Raw genomic sequence first — 16515 nt, 5'->3', positions numbered from 1 at the left:
ATAAAACCAGTTGTTATAGCCCTAATATTAATCTCCATAACCCACTTAGTCTTGCTCTGCCATATGAGATAGGATTGCAACATTTTCACATTCCTTGAAGAGGACAAGTTCGAGAGAAAAAAAAGGGGGGAAAGGGAGGGTGATGTATCAAAGACGTGCTCAGAAAAAAAATGACCACACAATTTCGTTTCTGCTTAACTCTAATACTAAGTCTATGAAGGACACATTGCTAGAATAGAAAGATATATGGTACTTTGCACCAACCCTATGTATTTGTAATAAAAGAAAAGTTTCTAAGGTTCAGATATTAATGTCCATGCTGTCTGGTGCTTTTATGATTTACTTTTTCTGTTACCAATATGAAGTCGATCTACACGAATAACATTCTGGTAGGTGCAAGCCAAGGTCTACAGACACGTTCACTGGGACACGAACCAGACAAACAGGTGAGGGAAAGAGTGAGTAGGCTAATCATCACATCTTGAGCACCATGCAGGTTTCTTGGTACTTGTTGCCTCGAGAGTGCTGATTCAGTTTAATTGGTAATTTGAGACTGGAGCTTATATCAAAGGCAGCTTATTGGAAACTTCCCCGTACTAGTTCGGCAATAAGCATTAGGAGAGAGAAAGAATAGACCAAGTTGGGAAATTTCCTCAACCCTAACCATATATTGAACAGTTGTGATAACAGTGCTGCTAGACTAAGGAAACGATCGTCAATAGGTAAGCACACTTGCCCCATCACACGCTTAAGGGCCAACAATGTGATGAACAAAGAGGCTAATGATCGTTTGCATAATTATAACACCTGTGGACATTCAAGCTTGTATAGACCTTTTGTCGTGACAAGTACGGGACTTTAAAAAGGGTTGAATATTTAAGGAGTTACAGGAAAGAGGTGAATGAAAGCCTCTATTTAAGGACATTCATTATTTTAGGCATTTCGGTCCATGGGCGGGAATTAGTGAAACGTCAGTGTTTGAGTGTGTGATTGATTGATTGATAGTTTATTGTTGCAAGTAAACAACAAAGGAGAAGGGAGGAGCATGCCACCCCAACCCCCAGGCAGTACAGAGTGTAATTGTGGTGTGTATGTGTGGCGGGAATTTGCTCCTCTTTCCTGTCATTGTGTTTGTCTTATAACAGCCTCGAGTCTACCTATTCTTTATTTTCTCCCTCTCTCCCTATCTGTCCCCTACCTCCCTACTCTTATCCTCCTCCTCCCTTCCTGTCCCCTCTCCCTATCCTCCTATATCCCTTCCTTATCCTCCTACCCTCTAACCTCCTCTCCCTATCGTCTTATCTCCCCTTCCTATCCCTTCCTATCCAGAGTCTTCCTATTCTTTCTCCCTATCTGTCCCCTACCTCCCTACTCTTATCCTCCTCCTCCCTTCCTGTCCCCTCTCCCAATCCTCCTATATCCCTTCCTTATCCTCCTACCCTCTAACCTCCTCTCCCTATCGTCTTATCTCCCCTTCCTATCCAGAGTCTTCCTATTCTTTCTTTTCTCCCTCTTCGTCTTCTCTCCCTATCTGTCCCCTACCTCCCTACTCTTATCCTCCTCCTCCCTTCCTGTCCCCTCTCCCTATCCTCCTATATCCCTTCCTTATCCTCCTACCCTCTAACCTCCTCTCCCTATCGTCTTATCTCCCCTTCCTATCCAGATCCTTCCCTCCTCCCCTCCTATATCCCTTCCTTATCCTCCTACCCTCTAACCTCCTCTCCCTTTCGTCTTATCTCCCCTTCCTATCCTCCTCCTCCTCCTATCTCCAATCTTCCTTCCCTCTCCTGGCATTTCGGTGCGTGGGCGGGAATCGGTGAAACGTCATGTCAGTTTTCGAGCGTGTGTGGTTGTGTTTGTGTGGCGAGAATAAGAGTATTTACATGTTTTGAGACGACATGACTATTCGTGTGTAAAGGCACCTACTGGACACGGCGGCATTATAAGACAAGAGGACATTGAGGGTAATGAAGCTTCCCGCCCTCCTGCCTCGCCCACCACGACCCGGCTCTCGGTAAGTGTGTTTTTACCTGATATTCTTGTGTTGTCGTTAGTATTTTTTGTGATCATGACTTAGAAGGAGATGGATAGCTTGAGGGAAATGTAGGCTAGCTTTTCATGGGTGTTAAAGAATGGTTAGTTCGAGGAAAACGGGTAAACTCAAGAGGGCTAAATTCAAAGGGTGATATATTAGGCTGATATTCGTGTGTTGTAGTTGCTATTTTCGTGATAATGACTTGGGAAGGAGAAGAATGGGGTAAGGGAAGTGTGTGTACCTAGGTAAAGTCTAAGAAGGTTAACTGATAGTGTTTTAGGCTGACATTCTTTTGTTGTTGCTTATTTTGTTATGATGAGCTGGGTTAAGCGTAAGGAAAAGAATGGCGCAAGGAAAATGTTTGTAAGTAAACTCTAAGAAGGTAATTTCATCGTGTCTTAGGTTGATATTTCTGTTACATTTTCGTGGGAATGACTTGGGGTAAAAGGAAGGAAGCTTGAGGAATACGTATAGGTATCTTCTAATGGGTTATAGAGAAAGATCAGCTCAAAGAAAGTAGCCTAATAGTCTAATATTCTTGTGTTACCATTTTCGTGAGAATGACTTGGGGTAAAAGGAAGGAAGCTTGAGGAATACGTAGGCAATCTTCTCATGGGTTATAGAGAAAGATCAGCTCAGAGAAAGTAGCCTAGTAGTCTAATATTCTCGTGTTACCATTTTCGTGATGATGACTTGGGGCAACAGCGGAGATGGATAGCATGAAGGAAAAGTAGGTAAACTAAATTTTTTAAGTATGTAAATTAAAAGTGTTAAGCTGACTTTATTTTAATACAATTTTCGTGATGATATCAGACTAAACGGAAGGAGATGGATGATGGCCTGAGTGATGTGTAGGCTATACCTTTCCTGGGTGATAAAATAAAGAGGGGGAAGGTAAACGCGAAGAAAGCATGTAAACTCAAAGAATTTTAGTGTACAACAATATACGACTTAAAGTTAGTGGAAAAAAAAGATATTTCACAAGAGAAGCATAATTACCCTTTGACTACTATATAAAATGGTGTGCTAAGGTAACCAGAAAAAATATACTAGATATAGAGTATAATCCACTGACTCCGCAACTGCTTTGGCCACGCCGTTGCAGTAGGCTATCTGTTGACGCGTTCCCTTGATTTATTTTCTACTACACGGAATATATATTTAATGTAGTCAAATGCCCTTTTCTATCAACACGTAGTAATAGGTTGATATTTACCATGGTTATATAGTCTTATTCCTAATGGTATTATAGCAAAATGATTATGATGATGGGGTCTTGTAGATTGTATGGGAGATCGCAAAACCTTGGGACAGAGCTTGTTGGTGTTGCCCCAAGAAAATTATGTATATCAGGGATTTACTTTTTATGATTTATCGTTTTTTTTTTTTTCTTTTTCACACAACAAAAACTAAACCGGCTGATGGGGTTGTCACAAGTGCGAAAAAAGTTGAGAACCACTGCGCTAAAGGAACTAGGCTATTATGACTTAAAAAAAAAATAGCCTAGTTGTCCTCCCTTCTATATGCGAATGATTAATTTAATAACATGGCAGGTTTTTTTTTCTATCACTATGCGTCAGGTAGTGGACGATAGCTCAAAAGCTCCAACTATGAATAATTACGTCAACTTTCTCGAAATAAATTCTATATTAAATTGTTACATAGATAAGAGTATCTATAATTGCTGACATGTTAAAATGCGACTTTCATTATTGAAATAGCTGCGCGTGGCCCCGGTGCTCATCTTCGTCACATTGGCCCATGAGCCTGCGGTAAGAACCCGGGACATAGGGCAAGTGTAACATACTTTTTTTGGCAGTCAGAAAAAGAAAAAGAAAAAAAAACATGGAGTATTATAACCAAGGCCTTCTGCAAACCTAATGAAAAAAATAATGAACTGTAAAGTACATAGCTAGTACATCTAAATTCAATGAGGAGTAATGAATATTGTCGTCACTTTTGCGGTGGCGAAGTTGTAGGTATATCAGTTGGGATCACCCTGATTTTACTGGACTGGGTTACTAATATGGTGGGACTAGTCTCCTAATGTAGTGGGGCTATTATAGACTACTATCTAGTTAAATTTACTTGGTAGGGGTTGATTAATTTGGAAAATGAGTGATTAATTAAGAATTAAGAATTTGCAATGCCTTTCACGGAATATCACAGGCTCATTGACACCCTGCTTGTATAGTCTTGCCGAGGGGGTTTCGTTAACATTGTGCCTTAATTTATAAAGTTCTCCAGAGAGTTGAATCATGCACTTCGTAGAAAGGATGATGTGGTGTGTTGAGTAGGAGTCAAGATTTTGGTGAATTAAGGCAGTGAACGCGCTATCCATGAGGCTGAATTCTGTGATCTGAAACGAATTGCGAAAACAAGTAAACAATATAAACTCACATGCAGCAACTATAACGTGAAAATGATTAACTAAAAGCACAGAGAAGATTTTGCCACTGAAAAGTGTTATAACATATAAACCTTCACGCACGATACAGTCAGTCTCCGATACCGAGATTTCTGCCACCTCCCGTTTCCTCTAGTCCGGAGTGCCCGAATCACCCCCTTTTTTGCAATATTTTCAAACGGTGAAAAAAGTGTTCCGCCCTTCGCCAATTCACCACCCATAACGAGCATTTTGCCTCCAACCCTTGCAACACACGAGCATCAGCGTTGCCCAGGTCGCCATTGTAGTGCCCAGGCCCCTCCTTTCATGCCTACCTGCCCGGCCCTGCTCCGCCCCGGTCACTGCCGTGCGCCCCACCTGCCCCCCTTAAGACCCTTCCGTTGCAGGGTGGCGTTCATTTTGCATCCCTTTTTTTCCCCCATGCCCCTCCCTCCTCAGCCTCTCCTTTGTCCTGGGTTCCTTCTCGCCCCACAGCCTCCATCTTGCCTCGAGGATATGCCGCTCATTTTGCACGGGATGGATAGATTTTTTTCCTCTCCTTTCCTTGTGTGTTGCTCAACGGTCTGCGGGATTGTTGGTTTGTTGCAGCGCTTTGTGTGGGGCGCTCCAGCACGGTCCTTCCTGCCCCATGTCCTCCCCCCACCCTACTCCCTACCCTCTTGTTGCCTGCCTACCGATACTACTCAGCCCTCCGCCCCCTACCCCTGTCCCTCTATATGGGTATACATTTCCGACTGCCTTAAACGACGTATTTACCCTTCCAGTTGACTTTAGCATGCATTACTACCGATATTATTGCTGAACTCTAGTGAAAATGGCGGGGCGTGACTGTTAGGGAGGCAGAGCACCATTACGCTTAACATTAACTAGGCTACTGTTAAGCTAAACGGAGGAGGAATGAGTGATCAATCCCACGGCTGATCGACAGGCGGCTGGAGTTTCGGCTTGGCTCCCGCTGCCCATCAACATCGTGCAACAATAGATTTTTTTCTCCCTCTCTCTATATCTCTCTTTGGCTTCAGTCAACCACCATGACGACGAACGTTAGGAAGAAGAAACGAGTGATACAAATTGTTGGACTAGCCAGGAGGGGGGGTGGGTGGGAGGGGGAGTGAAGAGAATAAGTATAAAGGGGGTGACAGAATACACTCGAAAAACTGGTTGGCCACAGAAGAAAGAGCATTGTGTTGCGTGGAAGAATCCTCCGCCTCTTCTTCTGTACTGCCTGTCCGTCAGGTGTCTGCCTCCGATGCTGCTAATCAGGCTCTCTTCATCACACTTGTTCTAGTTGAAAGGAGACAATCCCTAGTGTTTAGCGGTTCTTTTTGCAAGAGAGAGAGAGAGAGAGAGAGAGAGAGAGAGAGAGAGAGAGAGAGAGAGAGAGAGAGAGAGAGAGAGAGAGAGAGAGAGATAAAGGAAATTTACATGTAAAGAAAATCTTAATCAAGTGAAAAATATAGGAGAGACAAAAAAAAGAAAAAAGAAATCATCCTGAAAAACTAAGACCGGTAGTGATCGCCATATTTTTCGCAGGGAAGACTAGCCAGCATAACGAACTGATGGTCTTCGTTTTGATGAATGAAAAAGGATTTAAGAAGACCAATAAGAGGACACAGGTATTTGCAATGTAATTAATAAGGGTGATGGTAGTAATAAGTATTTAAATGATAATTATATTACGGTAATAATAATGGTGATAATGGTAATAATGACAACAATAATAATGGTAATGATAATAATAATAATAATAATAATAATAATAATAATAATAATAATATCTAATATTTTTTATTAACAAGTATTAATTCTCAGAAGTTGTAACTGTAATTGTAATTGGTTAACAAATGTTAATAACACAAAAACTGCGCTAAATCGGCGTCGCATAACCCTCCAACATCCCCCCAACAATTTATATTATGCAACTAGGGGTCTGAAATGGAAAATGCTGAAAAGTAAAGGTGGCGGCACTATAAACACTTGCCTGCGCCACAACGGGGTGGAGCCGACCATCAGGCCCTTCTATGAAGGCCTACTGGCGCCACAGGCCAAGACGTAAAAAAAATAAGCTGACTTTGTTTATAACGCCATGTTGTAGGGTTCATCAGGGCTAACATATGTTATTATACAATGTCATGCCTACTATGCATGGGTAAGTCCGGAAAACAACTTGAAGAGAACAACAACACTAAGAAGATGGACAATCTGTTTATCGGCGTATATATATATATATATATATATATATATATATATATATATATATATATATATATATATATATATATATATATATATATATATATATATATATATATATATATATATATATATATATATATATATATATATATATATATATATATATATATATATATATATATATATATATATATATATATATATATATATATATATATATATATATATATATATATATATATATATATATATATATATATATATATATATATATATATATATATATATATATATATAGATATATATATATATATATATATATATATATATATATATAGATATATATATATATATATATATATATATATGTGTGTGTGTGTGTGTGTGTGTGTGTGTGTAACAAAATGAATAATGTAAATTATGCAAAGAAGGGATAACATACAGGACGGACACGTAATTTCGTGTTTAAGTCACAGTGGTGCGCGACATCATTGTTACGATAGATAGCTCTGAGTTTTGTGTTACGAGTGATGCAAGGAGCTGTGTTGCACACGCCAGAGATGAGGATGATGAGATGTTGACAGAATGAATAGGCTAAAAGGCTTTACGCAAATTGCACATTTGAAATTCAACGGGATCATGACAGCATGAGCTAACTCCATTTTGCATTGAGAGAGAGAGAGAGAGAGAGAGAGAGAGAGCATTTATAGTAATGGAAATGAATTTGGTCGTTTGCCATACATAACGGACTATAATGTGATTTAATACCGATATATATATATATATATATATATATATATATATATATATATATATATATATATATATATATATATATATATATATATATGTGTGTGTGTGTGTGTGTGAATGTGACTCTCTCTCTTAGGCTTATATCTACCAGCTGGTGTTGATATGAGATAAGACCTTGGATTCCTCATTATTACCATTGGGGCCCATTCATAGTCCGACGTTAGAACAAAACAGCATCTGAATGTCAATCGGTTAACGTTTTCATGGCGCGTTAATCATGGCAATTGCGTCGGTTGGAGTTCTTTTCGTCAAACTGATCATTTACTTATTCCATTGTAGGCTCACAGTACGCTTCCCCTCTCCTCCTCTCCACGCTCCAACTTGGTATGATATTATTATATTGTTTTCACTTCGATCGTGTTAGTAATGAGGATGGAGTCGTTATAATTTACCTTTATTCTCATCAAGACAATTATTTCCTTACATTCACCCGTGGACTGAATATTATACAGCATCCTCCTCCCCCTCCTCACTCTGTAACAGGCTTTAATCGCAGGTCATTTTTTTCGTCCTCTCTCTCTCTCTCTCTCTCTCTCTCTCTCTCTCTCTCTCTCTCTCTCTCTCTCTCTCTCTCTCTCTCTCTGTGTGTGTGTGTGTGTGTGTGTGTGTGTGTGTGTGTGTGTTATATAGTCAAAGGTATTGTCTGAAATCGCATTAGTCGTCCCTCTCATGGAATTTCTTACATTTATTTCACCGCAGACTCATTACACTCCCCACACTACAGCATGCTTTGATATTCTTTGACTTATTTGGACCATGTGTTAATAATAATTGTTGCATTGTTGGAAATCACCTTAATTGTTGTTCCCATCATGGTGGTTGTGTTACGTAGTACCTATACATTCTGCTGCCTTTGTAGGTTCTTACTGCATCATCCTCTTCACATTTCTCCAGCACTTTGTCTCCAACACAAATGAATATTAGCACACAAGCTGCACCGCTGCCCCATTCATCCACTCTTCTGCAGGTTTTAGTCCTTCTCTGCGTATTGCCAAACGGTTAATACTTGATTAGATCTTATGAACATTGACTACCTTGTCCATCTTAATATAGCCAGTTGTTCACTATAATGTAGCCGTGTCCTTGGTTCTAAAAGTAAAAGAAGAGACATAAAATAAACTGGTTTTGGTTAACAGCGTAGGTAATTTGCTCCTCCTTTTCCATCTTCAAGGAAAGGAGAATTAGAGGTTCTTTGTATCATAACTTTTCTGTATAGTGTGAACTTACGAGAGCTTAAAGTATAAAGAAGAGATAACAACGTTGGGCATACCACTGAAAGAGGAAAACCAGCTCCTATCAAGAAATACGAGACAAGCTGACGTTTATTGTTACAAAATTGTTTAGACTGATTTAGGCGATCCACATGTGCAGGGGAGAGATGAAACTGGAATGAAGGTGATCAGAGAGGCCTCACGTTGAGCCTAGGTGTGGAGATCAAGACAGGAACGAAGCCAGGTAGTTCAGTGGAGTGGAGTGGATCAGCCAAATCAGTGTGGTGAAGCAGATAAAAAAAGTAGAGAAAAGTATAAGGAAGACTAATGTCCTCCCCCAGCGAGATGGGTGACACAGCGAGCGAGGGTAACATCGTGGTGTCGCGTAATGGTACACACAAGGCAGCCTCTTAGATAACCTCTTCCTGCGAGGAGGTAATGCTGCACCTCTGGCAATATCATGGTGGTAAAAAAAGCAATGTAGTGAGGAAGAAGCTGTTTAGCGTTCCCTTCCGGATAAAAAACAAGCAGTGGGGTGCGGTGAATGGCCGGGGCCGCTGCAACAGTTTCCCATACACAGGCAGGTAGTCGAGAGGCCCCGCCGGCTCCCGCGTCTCTGGGCCAGAACGCTGCTGCGGATTGCCCGTTCGTGTGCGTTATGCGCTATGCGCTATGCCCTCTTCACTTCGGGGCTGATCCTTTCTCTACACAGGTACTACATTTTGTGTCGTTATGGAAAACCGAACGGGTTGAATATTTCATGCATTGACTGCTTTTTTGTAACTTCATTTGGTTCAAAACCACCAAGGGAATTGGCACCGAGAAAGCACTGAACAAGCATTTGCTAAGCCTATATACAGGAAATTGCCTGAAATAAAAATAATAATATATTGACAAGCCGTCGAGGAGCAAAATCCCGGGCGGCGGTGGTTTGGTTGGCCGGCGAGGGAGACGGAGTAAAAAAGAAGTGGGCATAAAAACTGTGGTCCTGCGAGGAGAAAAAGGTGAAGGCAAGGGTCCGGAGTGAATGGTGGCGGCCAGTGTAGCCCCGGCCAGGGGCCGCCCCAGGTACTTGCCTCACCCCAGCTCTATGTACTCGGCGTAAAAATGTTGCACGGTCATTGCAAGCTCGTGTGCAACACATTGTGTGGTCGCGTGATGGCTTCTTGTTGAAGTGGTAAAAAGGTCATGCTGCACGCGCTGACCATGGACAGGTCACTGTGAGCCGCTGGCCGCCTTGGGACGGGGCTCGTGACTTGCGGGCGTCAGATTGTTTGTTGCACGAGCTGCTTGTATGGCAAAGACGATGCTGCAACGACGACACCGGCACCTCGGGAACCAGGGAAGTTTGCGTGCAGGAAAACTTGAGGCAGACTCACGCCGAGGCTCAGAGGCAGCCGACACACCTTTTGAATAATAGAAAGATGCAACACGTTCCCTTCAAGAATGACTTTTCGTATGTCAGAGAGCAGGAGTCATCCTGTTAGTACACGAGTACGAAATACGTGTCCTCACAGGCCTGGCTGGCTAGGCGTGTTTCGAGCTGGAGCCTGTCAGACCTCTGAGCGGTGCCTCGGAACTGGAAACTGCAAGTTGCTGTGTTCCTGCCACCTAACAGCTCTCCCAGACGGGCAGAGGAAGGGTGAAAGGGTAGTGGAGGGGCTGCGCACGAATGGTGAGAGCGAAGATTACAAGGAAGGGGTATGAGAATAAAGGCAGGAGAGGAAACGGCCGCAGCAACGGCACCAGCGAGGAAATTTAAGTCTTTGTTTGGAAAGAACTGCAAGCCGAAGGCAAGAACAACACAGTGAAGGGCCCCTGCCAAACATTACCAAAGAGGGATACAGTGCACATGTAGAGTCCAGTCTGACTGAATATAAGTATTTTTAAATAAACTTTCCGGCATGGCAGACACTTCCTCCGCCTCCCCACCGCCGCCGCTCAATGGTTGGTCCAACAATCGTGGGGCGTCTAGCAGGATGTAAAGTCCAGTTCACGGCGCTTGCAATAATGTATGTAATATGTATTGAGGAGTATATATTAGCTAATATCCGTGAATTTTGAACTGCATGGCATTTTAGGATGTAAGAAATATTTCATGAATGAAAATCAAGACGTTTTGTAAGGAATAAAATTAATATGTCGACAGGTCCCCAAATCAAACTCTCATACGTAGACTTATTGATCCGAAGACATAATTATGTAGTTCTGACAAGTCCTTTTCAAATACACACAAGAAAAAAAAATGCAGATAAAATAATATGTATGCCGCAACCGTTCCGTTGTGTTGGGAGCCTCAAGTCAGCAAGAGTGGCTTGCCGGGGAGGCGCCAGAGGCCAGGCCGCTACAGTGGTGCAGGGAGGGATTGGGGCTTTGCCTCCTCTCAATCGGGTCTCAGTAAAAAATCATCGTGGGTTGCTCGATGAAAGGCTGAGCCCCTCGGCCGCCACCCCTCGGCGACCCGCCAGGTACTCGGCGCCGCACCCAGACGCTCTCCTTGGGATAAAAAACGTTGCACGCTCTTTGCAAGTTCACGTGCAACATAATGTATGGGGAGAGGCAGGCGCGTGGGTCAGCGCTCCTCGGCAGGGCTCGTTGCAGCACGTGCCCCCGGCTGTTTTTTGTCTTGAGGTGCCTCGCGCGGGCCGTCTGTTGCAAGGGCCGCCATCTTGCACAAGGAGCCGCGGTGCACGAGAGGAGGGGATGAGCGTGTGCTCTCAAGACTCCTCGGGTTAGTTCTTCAAAGAGCTTGTATGTGCGGCCTCCGAGTCCCTATACGTAGGGTTTTCTTCTTGGGCAGCAAAGGAATTATAGCTTCGGGATTTAGTCTGCTGCATAAATAAAGACTGAGAGTAATGACTTAAAATTTCTGAAGTCATAAAAGACGAAAACAGGGTGATAATTACCTCTTTCATGGTGCCCTGTCTCACCACTATTAAAAAGCCGGTTCGCATGTCTTTCCAAAACGCCCAGGAAGAAAGTGTCTGCTGCCTAACTTGTCTACTCTGGCATCGCTTGTCTCAGTTAGAAAGACTGAAATATTCCTTGATAAATTCATATATTACATGTACTTTAGAACACTTCGTTGCGCAGTTCGTACATTGCTCGAGAGTGTTAGGGAGGCACCGTGGCATTCTGATAAGTGACGTCAAAGGAAGTCTCGTCAGATGTTTTTATTTATCTTCTTGCCAAATGGTTAATAGTTTACACACTTTTAGCTTCCGAACTATTTTAGCGACCCTGGTATTGTCTTTGTTTACTGCTGCTTCTCGGGACAAGAAAGTGCCTGGCGAATGAAGAGAATTACAAAGGTGAGGAGGTGATCCCAGAGCGCATCCGCCCTGTGCCTCCTTATCGTGGTTAGGCCTAATTGGGACCATTACAGACCCCCTCGGTCATCAGGATGCATGATAAACAGTAAATTGTTTATCAGTGGGCCAGTAACCCGAAACATTAAACAAACTTTTCCTCGTGTTAGCATGATAAATTTCTTTTTCTTTATATACATTAATTTTGTTGCGTTAAAATTGCTTGCACTGTACTTCAAAACTTCCACAAGCAACGATTTTGTATATTTAAGTTTGGGTTAGTTCAGCAAGAGTGCAGATTGGCGTTGTTTTCGTATGGCGTTAAACATGTAAGAAAATATATGTGATCCTTTAATCTATACATTACGACAAGTATGGCCACTTGGCGCCACGTATGTATTATGTAAGCTCGGTGACCGCCATAACGGGCAGGCAGCGCTGAACACTTGATCAGAAAAAAAGTCATTTGCAAACTTTCCACGCCGTAATTTTTATCATATTACGTTGAGGTCAAGGACAAACAACCACATTTAGACCTCCAGTAACTTTTCTTGGTGGATGCATATATAGGCTCACGACCAAGGAGATACAATTACAAACTATGCCCTGGCGAAACCCTGTTATTAGTAGAGCTTATCGAGAGGGATGAGGAAAGGAGCGGGGCAAGGGAGGAGGGGAGGTTGCTTGAGCGGACATGTTGTTTGGTTTTGTTATTGCTTTTGAACTGACTATTGGCGTGCAGCATGTGGTGTTTGTTATTAAGTGGGCGTGCTGTTGTGTGATGGTGCTGGGCTGGCCGGGACAGAGGTGATGTTGACGCCCTATTACTAATACATCCCTAGAAAGACTTTAGTTTTGATGGCGTTGGTGCATGGTGCTGGCTGGTGCGTGGGCGTGGTGCTGGGGTAGGCGTGGTGCTGGGGTAGGCGTGGTGCTGTGGTAGGCGTGGTGCTGGGGTAGGCGTGGTGCTGGGGTAGGCGTGGTGCTGTGGTAGGCGTGGTGCTGTGGTAGGCGTGGTGCTGGGGTAGGCGTGGTGCTGTGGTAGGCGTGGTGCTGGGGTAGGCGTGGTGCTGTGGTAGGCGTGGTGCTGGGGTAGGCGTGGTGCTGTGGTAGGCGTGGTGCTGTGGTAGGCGTGGTGCTGGGGTAGGCGTGGTGCTGGGGTAGGCGTGGTGCTGGGGTAGGCGTGGTGCTGTGGTAGGCGTGGTGCTGGCCGTGGGAGAGGTGTTGCTGATGCTTTGTTTTGCACGAGGGTGATAAGGCTGACGATCTCCATTGGTCGACCATATGGCAATGCTGAATACCAGTTTCCAGATCGAGTTATTTAGAAAAGTTCATGTGTACGTTAAAAACAAACACACAAAAAAAAAACACCAAAGGAATGAATGAGATTTAGCTTTTCAGGAGACTATCCGCTCTGCTGATACTGTGCATCTACCTTGTGTTTGTCACCGTTAGGCCTAATGCTGTAAGGGATAGATAAGACCTTTGAAGTCGTTCGGATATATGACAAGACTGTTTTCCCTTATCAGTGTGCTGCCAGCCGGGAGTCACTCAGCCACACTACGCGAGGCACCTTTAGAAAAAAAAGTCATCGGGGATCTTTTCCACCCCGAGCAACGACAACAAACAAGTATAAGGCACGTAAGTAACACCAAGAAGCTTCCTTTACCTACGAGACAGGCTCGGAGGTGAACACTCATCCCTGCACTGAAGTATGTCCCAAAGATTGGATACTCGACCCTCGGTGTTGGGGGTGAAGTAACTCACTCACACGTTGTTGATTGTACGTGTTCTCGTCACTGATTCTGTTGTGAAATCTTTACAAAAGTGCCATTAGTCGTTCATGCACTTACTGCAAGACATACACGATTCAGGGTTGTAAAACGAACACCAGACTCAGTATCCAGCAAACCCTCTGCCAAAATTTGAGTCAAGCCTAAATTTTACAACCTTTTTTGTGAAAATATTATTTTCCTTAGGTAATAAGTATAGACGACGTGAAATGGGGAAGACTATTGTGGAGTTACACCTCTCCCTAGTGCATGCCGATCATAGTGTTGTAGTAATATGGTGCAGGCGAGTGTTTCTTGAAGTACTAGTAACGTCGCCGTGGTGAAAGGAGAAACACTGTGCCCTTCTCTTCATTGTCCTTGTCTTCACTGAAGGAACGTGATCGTGAAATAATATCTTTGCAGTTTACAATTAGGGAATATTTGCATACGCGTGGCGGTGGCTGAGTGGTTAGCGTGTGGGCCCCGCATTCATCACGCCATGGACAACGTCGATTCGAATCCCCACGCCACCACCTGGGATTTTTCAGTCACCGCCGAGTGGCCTAAGACTACCCACATGCTCTCCTGAAGACCACCCATCAACCCGGGACTGTTGAAGAAACCGTCCAAGTGAATCAAGAATGAGTTCCGGGGGGCAGCATGAACCAAGCATAACTGGCGCCACTATAAAAATTGCCTGCTCCATAACGGGCTTGGGCCGACCACCAGGCTCCTGAAGAAAGCCTACCGGCGCTATAGGCAGAGATATAAAAAAAAATTGTGTGTGCGTGCAAAATATTCTATACTTAATTATATTTTACTTTCTGATGTGTGTAGTGGGTATGGCGGTGGATGGATGTGTTGGTAGGCGTGTGTGGTAGTGGGAGGGCGGATGTGATGCTGTGTGTGGTAGCGGGTGTGGTGCTAGGTACAGTGTTAGGTAGGTGTGGTAGTAGATGAATGTTGTTGGTAGGCGTGTGAGTGTGGTAGGATGTAGCCCACTGCTAGTTTTAGTATCACGTAGGTGTGGTGCTGGTTGTTTGTGGTGGTGGTGGGTGGGTGGGTGGTAGTGAGTGGATGTGGTAGCGGATGTTGTGGTTGGTTTAGTGTTAGGTAGCTGTAGTGGTGGGTGTTTGTGGTGCTGGGTGTGTGTGGTGGTGGGTGGATGTGGCGTTCACTGGGGAGGATGTGGGTGTGGGGAGGTGGATGTGGTGTTGTGGGAAATGATAGAGATTTTATTATTATTATTATTATTATTATTATTATTATTATTATTATTATTATTATTATTATTATTATTATTATTATTATTATTATTATTGGTGCCGCTACTGATATTATTACAATTATTATTATCTTTATTATTGTCGTTATTACCATCGTTCTTCTGTTTTTATTACTAGAGGTTTTGTTGTTTTCATCACCTTTGTTTATTACTACTGCCATTAAATTAAACTTAAGCTCGCAGTCATTTTGGGGGTCCTGTGTTGTTCCCCTCGCCAGCACCACACGGCCGGGGAGCAGAGAGGCGGGTGTGCTCGGCTCCATTTTAAGCTTGCAACGCCTCACGGTTTCCTCTTTGAAAACTCTGTGGATATGCCAAGACCGATCTAAACTCGTATAGGATATACATCAGGGAAAAGTTTCAATAGTCTGTAATTTTACTGGCTCTTCACGGCTGTCACTGGAAATCATGTTTTGAGTCTGCTATTAATTTGGTCTTGTTTACCTTTATTTAGTTTAGTTACGTATATAGACAACTCGATTAGTAAGAAATTGCACTCGTAGACAATTCGGTCAATAAGGATTCATGAACCTGGATTTCTAACGCCATATATAGAGAAAGCCTGACTAAACAGGAACTACATATATTTATTTTTAACGTTATATAGCTATGCGGGCAACTTGGGCTTATTGGGAACTGAACCAGTCTTATTCAGCTATATAGTCATTGGTTTTGCATGAAGGTGGATTTATACTTCGGTGGGACGAATTTACGCTTCCTAAATATGAGTCAGTAACCTCTACTTCAAAGGTTCAGTCTGCAGTGAACTAACGGTGCCACGGAATGTTTTGTCGTATAGCTTAAACACATCGTCAGCGGCCGGCCTGTAGCGAAGTGGCAGTATTTGTACAGCGATGGTTTATAGTATTAGGAATTGTATTTTTAGTTTATGAACGTAACTAATGGCGTATTGACATTAATTATATACTGTGCATCTGTGATTGAGTGCGTGTGTGTGTGTGTGTGTGTGTGTGTGTATGAGAGAGAGAGAGAGAGAGAGAGAGAGAGAGAGAGAGAGAGAGAGAGAGAGAGAGAGAGAGAGAGAGAGAGAGAGAGAGAGAGAGAGAGAGAGAGAGAGAGGGCTGTGTGCGAGGGGTTGAGGGGTTGGGGAGGAGGGAAAGAGATGATGGGGCTTACTAAAAAAGAGAGCGAGGGGTGGAGGAGGAAGGGGAGAGGCGGGGAGGCAGGGGGGAGGCTGGAGGGTGATGCGTGACAGAGGTAGCGTCTCTCTGCCTTCCTTTGATATGGTAATGGCGGACTCGACCCTCGCCTGCAATGGCTACTACCCCCCGTCTGACCCCCCTCACTTGCCACTCTCAATGCCCGCGGCCCCCACAGCTTCCCGTACTCCCCTGCAGGCGGGGCTCTCCCTCCCCTGGGCCACGCCGCCTTGCCCACACTACCCCTCACCACCATCGCTGTCACCATCACCACCACCAAAGGGAAGCATCATCACCATAAGAAACACTACTGCCAGCACCATCAACA

The 16515-nt window shown here is 43.6% G+C and overlaps 1 protein-coding gene across 1 annotated transcript in view; it reads left to right on the top strand.

Annotated features, from left to right (window-relative positions):
• The first annotated feature begins 13511 nt into the window (after window positions 1-13511).
• Window positions 13512-16515, top strand: part of LOC127006629 (protein abrupt-like) — a 199913-nt gene continuing 196909 nt past the window's right edge. Inside the window, exon 1 of the mRNA XM_050876752.1 lies at window positions 13512-13611. The gene's annotated coding sequence lies outside the window, so the exon portion shown is untranslated. The remainder of the gene's footprint in view (window positions 13612-16515) is intronic.

This window comes from Eriocheir sinensis, chromosome 3 (genome assembly GCF_024679095.1).
Source record: "Eriocheir sinensis breed Jianghai 21 chromosome 3, ASM2467909v1, whole genome shotgun sequence".
NCBI classification, from domain to species: Eukaryota; Metazoa; Arthropoda; class Malacostraca; order Decapoda; family Varunidae; genus Eriocheir; species Eriocheir sinensis.
Note: the sequence above shows the minus strand (reverse complement) of the source record. Positions and strands in the feature narration are given on the sequence as shown.